This window comes from Erpetoichthys calabaricus, chromosome 15 (genome assembly GCF_900747795.2).
Source record: "Erpetoichthys calabaricus chromosome 15, fErpCal1.3, whole genome shotgun sequence".
In the NCBI taxonomy this organism is placed as follows: Eukaryota; Metazoa; Chordata; class Cladistia; order Polypteriformes; family Polypteridae; genus Erpetoichthys; species Erpetoichthys calabaricus.
The window spans coordinates 93,113,180-93,119,413 of record NC_041408.2 but is presented as its reverse complement, the minus strand read 5'-3'; positions in this window follow the sequence as shown (position 1 = coordinate 93,119,413).

Here is a 6,234-nt window from a genome sequence, read left to right as displayed (position 1 = left end):
CAATGGGATGCGCCTGAGCAAAAGCTAAAGCTTTGAGTACTAGTGCCAGTGGGATAATTCAATTTATTATCTATATCTATATGTATAGATATAAAATCCAATATCTATCTGTCCTCTTTTCACGAGTGAACTACTTAATGGATTTAGATCGGGTTTTCTTTTCTAGAATTTGCTTGAACATTCCGGTTGATTTTGCGACTTCTCTCATCATGCTAAGTATGAAGAGGTCACTTGCGGCACCAATTTATTCACACAAATCCGACAGAGAGGCTGCGGACTCACGCGCCAGCCTCCGTTTGAGTCGCTCTGCCACTCGCCACGTGTTGGAGCGCACCCTGCCTCTGCTTAGCTAGCGATACCTGTTTGTTCAGCGGACATTATCGTCTAGAGATTGTTAAACAGTAGCGTTTGACGTTGTTGAGAGAGACGTCACAGCTACGTGTGTTTTAGAGGGTAGCTGCTCACTGGCAGAGATATCATGGCCACATGCTCTTCTGCCCACGTGGGGGACGCTCTCCCGTCAGAGCTGAACACGATCACATGCTGTGCCAGCTTTTGACCTTCCACTTGGGCAGAATTACATTTTTTTTATTGACTTTTAAAGTTTCATTACTATGTGGGTGCAGCCACAGGGGGACAGCTAGTTTTTAATAAATTGGCAAACATTTCTCAATTCCTGATTTCGCTTTGTTATTCTGGGGTCATTGAGCTTTGCTTGATGAAGGACAACAATGAATGTAAATGATTTTAGCACAAGGCCGCAACCGAACAACGTGTGATAAAGGTGACGGGTGGGGGGTCTGAAGACTTTCTGAGGTGCCCTGCATGCACAAACTCTGACAAACCGAGAGGCGCATGACATGGACCCTTTCTAGCGCCTCACACTCCCAGCTGCCTTGCCCAAGAACAACATAGCAACCAGGAAAACAGCAGCCGCAATGTGGCAGTGCCACCAGAAGAATCAAGCTGGCATTGTGGGACAATGTGATTTAATTTTGAAGGTGTCTCTTTGGAGATTCCTTGGGTCCCGCTGATTTGACTTTGTGTTGCTCATGGAGTCCCAAATGAGGCACATGACCTGCACTGTGAGGGAGCGTCAGTTACGGCACTGCGGCCATGTGGCACCATTACCATGTGTCTGTCTCAGTGGGGAGTTGCAAATCAGGATGCCAAGCTGCTTCGTCCTGTGATCGGTGCTGGCAACCTAACCTGACCTGTTAAAAGCACTTTCTGGTCTAAAAACAAGTGCAACCACCACATTCTCTAAAACCCCCAAAACTGTGCTTCAGATATTTTGGAGACCAAAAATTAGTTTGAAAAAAAAGGACTTTGCCGTCGTGTAGGAGATGCCAGGATGAGTTCATCTCGACTCTGCCCTTCCCTGGCGCGTTGACCTTCTTTTAATCTTTGTTATCAGATGGCCGCAGAGCACATGTTCAGGCCCATGTTGTTGGCTTCATGCTTGTTTGTGCCTCCTGAATGCAGACTTTGTTACGAGTTCGGCGTCAGTCTCTGCTAATCTGAAGACCACTTGAAGTCTGAACCGTCTTTGTGCCGTGTCCTTTAAGGGGGTGATGTGAAGGGTGAGGCCTAACGGCATGTTGCTGTGTCAGTGCAGCTCAGCACATTGCTCTTTTTTTTCCTCTTGTCAATTATGTCATGATTTTGTGCTGGAGCCTTCTTGGGGACAGACTCTGTGCCAGCAGGGCACACATCCAGCTAAATGTGACGCAGTGGGTGGGATCCCCATTTCTGTATTTTGGTGTTGACTATTTTGTTAGGAGGACGTTCGGTGCGTTTATGTCGCGAAGTAGGAGTCACAAGTGCTAAAGAGTTCCAAAGCACGTTGTCCCAAACACTTTCAATAGAGGGGGATATCAGCGTCAAACCCTGGCTTGTCATAACGGGAAAGCACCAAATGTTTCTAAAATAAACACAAAAAGGTATTCCAAACGCAATGAAGCTCCGTGGAGCACAAAGACAAAATGGAATTGCCTGAAACAAGAAGGCAATCCAAGTCAAAGAACGTCCCAATACAGAATCCAAATAGAGCTGTCGAAAAAGAGCAACATGGCCAAATGGCTCACCAACTCTGGAGCGCATTCACAATGAACCGCCAGGGACTGTGGGAAACCCTCTGGTAGGCAGTTCCCGTTGGTGAGTGTCAGACAGCCCCGCCTCTTAAGGGACCACCCAGGACATGAAGGGGGGACTTGAAATGTAACACAGGCATGAGGCCATCACATCGGGGCAACAGCCAACATCAGAGTGACAGCCCTGAGAGACAAAGAGCGCATTGCCACACCCACTACACAACAGGCCACACCCACCACATGACAAACCACCTCGGGATCCCAAATTAGGACCCGAGTGCGGCAGCAGAGTGAGGCTTATTATAGTGACTGAAGTGCCAATCCTGACACCCACCCCCAAGTTTTCCCCCTGCATGATGGGGGCTTGGTGAGGAAATAAATGAATTTAAAAGATTTTAACACAAGGCTACAAATTAACCAAATGTGCTGAAAGTGAAGGAGTCTGAATACTTTCTGAAGGCTCTGTAAGCCAGAGATGATCATAACATCAACTACCGTGGTCCAAATCAGAAGCTCTGAGGAGCCCCTGATAAACGCTCTCTGTAAACTCTTCTGGTTGAAGGGGCTGTCCGACTCGACTTGCATATAACCTGTCCACCGTAATAAAACATCAAGTGTCCATATGTCTGCGTATCTATGCAGTTGCTGTGTCTCTGTCATTCCAACAGATGGCACATCACAAACCTTAACACTGATTTTACAAATCCCATGCCAAATAGGATATATAGAGACATATGCATTGAATTTGTCATTCGGACAGGTGGCGCATACTAGCACAAATGTTTGGGAGGTGCCATCTGTTGGGATTTTATCACTACATGTATTGCAAAATGCATTCCAACAGATGGTGCACTGCAAATGCTAACACTGAGGTCTATGTTGATTACTTAGATTTCAACCTGTCTTTGACGATTAGCACAGCTAGTATACACACACACACATATATATATATATAATTATATTATACATCATACATATTATATATATATATATATATATATATGATGTGAACGGCGTTATATAGCGCCCGACCCGGCACAGACTCAGACAGAGGCACGTACTTAAATAAAGCACACTCCTTTATTTTTCTTCAGCCGTGGGCCATGCCTTCCCCGTGTCCCACAGGCCCAACACAGTCCCACAAGCACTTAAAAAGCACACAAACCAAACTTCTTCTCTTCCTTTCTTTACCACCACTCCTCCTCAGGCTTAGTCCTCCTCCTCCTCCTCCTCCCGACTCTGGCTCTCTCAAGTGATGGTGGCTGGCCTTTTTTATACCCCACCCGGAAGTATTCCAGGTGCTTGATCACCTGGGCCTAATTGCATTTCCGGGTGGGGCTGAGGAATTGACCAGCCGGGCTGCAAAGTCCATGCAGCTCCCCCTGGCGGCCATCCGAGCCCCCAGCCAGGCTGTGGAGGACTCCATCTCCCATGGAGCCATGCGCCCGGTTGGGGAATTATCGTCTGCCAGGGAGGCTGCCACCAAGTGTCCCGGGGGAGGTATTGAGCTGTCCATTGTAGCTCCCCCGGAACAGATGCAGTAGGGGCGTCCCTGCCGGGCATGGGACCCGGCTGTCCTTCACAATATATATATATATGGGCGGCACAGTGGCGCAGTGGTAGCGCTGCTGCCTCGCAGTTGGGAGACCTGGGGACCTGGGTTCGCTTCCCGGGTCCTCCCTGCGTGGAGTTTGCATGTTCTCCCCGTGTCTGCGTGGGTTTCCTCCCACAGTCCAAAGACATGCAGGTTAGGTGGATTGGTGATTCTAAATTGGCCCTAGTGTGTGCTTGGTGTGTGGGTGTGTTTGTGTGTGTCCTGTGGTGGGTTGGCACCCTGCCCTGGATTGGTTCCCTGCCTTGTGCCCTGTGTTGGCTGGGATTGGCTCCAGCAGACCCCCGTGACCCTGTGTTTGGATTCAGCGGGTTGGAAAATGGATGGATATTATATATATATATATATATACATATATACACAGGACACAGGAAAAGGTTTGGGGCAGCCACTCGTATATTTGAATAAGGCTGTAAAGAACTGAGTGGTAGTACAGTTGTGTACAGGCTTAGTCCAAAACAGAGCTGAGTTCACAAGCAGAAGTTGACTGTCATCATGGCAGGAACAGGAAGTGATGTTATTGGGGGCCGGAACAGGAAATGACATCATTGGGTCCAGGCAGAATTTCCCATGTTTGGTCTGCAGGAATTAAAGAAAGAGGGTTACTGCGCCCCACCACCTGCCTTGGTGTGGAATTGCCTCCTTTTGGTTCTTGCAGCTGCCTCCCATGTGCACGTGCGTGACAAAAATGACAAGCGTTACGTCCGTCTGTCACACAATTGCTTGTGAACCTCTGTGGCTCGGCCCTTGACCTCGGTGCTGATCTAAAACTTATGACGTCATACGTGCTGGAGAAGCAAAAAATTGGGGTAGAAGCAACCTCTGCAAAGTTATCGGGCAAACAGCTTGAGAGGGTTGTCATTCATGCATGCTAGAGAATCGCCTTCCAGGCTCACTTGAGGTATGCAGTACCTCTCCGGGACCACAAGGGGCACTGTCACCAGCGGTCTCGTCTCTTTCCCCCCCCCCCCTCATGGTGCCGAGAAGTTGGCCAATGAGTAAAACTAAGCTAGAGAAGCCCCACCCCACCGTGTGGTCCCGATGGTATAAGAGTAGACAGAAGGTGGCCTCACCCTTTTGGACCTGATCAGTTTAGGGGTACGGAGCTCTGCCAAAATCCTGACCCCAATGCAATGAAGCCCAAGGATAGGCATTAATTAATCCATGCGATCGCCCGTTCCTTTTCTTTTCCGTTTTTCGCATGTTATGGGGTACATGGGGGGGTTCGCTTAAACTTGCTGTGGCGACCCATCAAAGACACCCCGCTAACCATATGTGACCCTTTCCCCTTGATTGCTGTTGTGAATCACGACTCAAAATGGCGACCCATAGTCCTGTATGAAGCCCCTTTATTTGAAGGTCCACGTGTTTCCTAGTAACCGTATAATATACTTAATCCAATGCCGGGTCATCATGAGGCACAAGGTGGGCTTAAACGATCCCTGGATGGGGTGCCGGACCATCAGACAGCACACTCACTCACTCACTCAGTCACTCACACACAAACAGGGTAACCGGCTGATGTTTTTGGGGAGTCGTAGGAAAACATGAAAACACCCATAGACAGGGAGAGCATTCAGACTCCACATGGAAAGTGAGAGCATTTGAACCCTGACTCTGTCACACACACACACTGTAGCAAAATGAACAGGTCGAGGCTCAAATGACATCAGTTCCAAGGGGAGCCATTTAGTGAACCCACCTTCTGGCTGAGACCCTGAAATCGGACCATCTGTCACAGCCTGGGGCTCCTGGATGTAAACTGTGAGAAAGACGTGGTCTTCACAAACACAAGACCTCGGGAGTCCTCGGGCGGCGACTTGTGACACGAATTATGCGGCCTGCATTTTTTGCTCCGCGCTCTTCCTCTTTTCCCGGCAGCGCGCTGAAGACAGAAATCGTGGAGCGAACACGAGAGCAGCAGATAAGCGGAAAGGCCACGTTATAAATAAATAGGTGCATTGTGCCAGGCTTGAAGAAGTGACTTTAGATGCGCCCTGCTTGTCTTTGGAATGTGGGAGGAGGAGGAGGAGGAAGACCTGAAGAAAACCTACAGGATCACGGGGAGAACATGCAGACTCCATATGGACAGTGGAGAGCTCGGGGCGTCACTAGCTTTAGTGATTATTAGGGGCTTAGCCCCCCCATCAGTGCTGCTAGTTGAGAGCTGGTAAGGGACGGTCCCCCTTCGAGTTTACTGCACTTATAGAATAAGGGGACGGGTCCTCCATGGAGTGTCAAGCCAATTGCAATATATAAATGTAATGAATTGTTATTATTATTAATTGGCCAATGCATATTAGAGAGCACAATGGCAAGAAGGGGGTCTGCCATCTCGAAAATCAGGAGCTGGAAACTAAAGACCCCCCCCACCCCACAATAATACCACCTGGGGAGCTGCTACTCTACAGTTCAGTAACATTTCAAATGGATCAGAATTTGTAGTTTAAAAATGGAGAAGAAGAAGCCCCATAGAACACAGAAACTTCACACCGTCCATGATTTGAACCCGGGACTCGGAGACCGTGC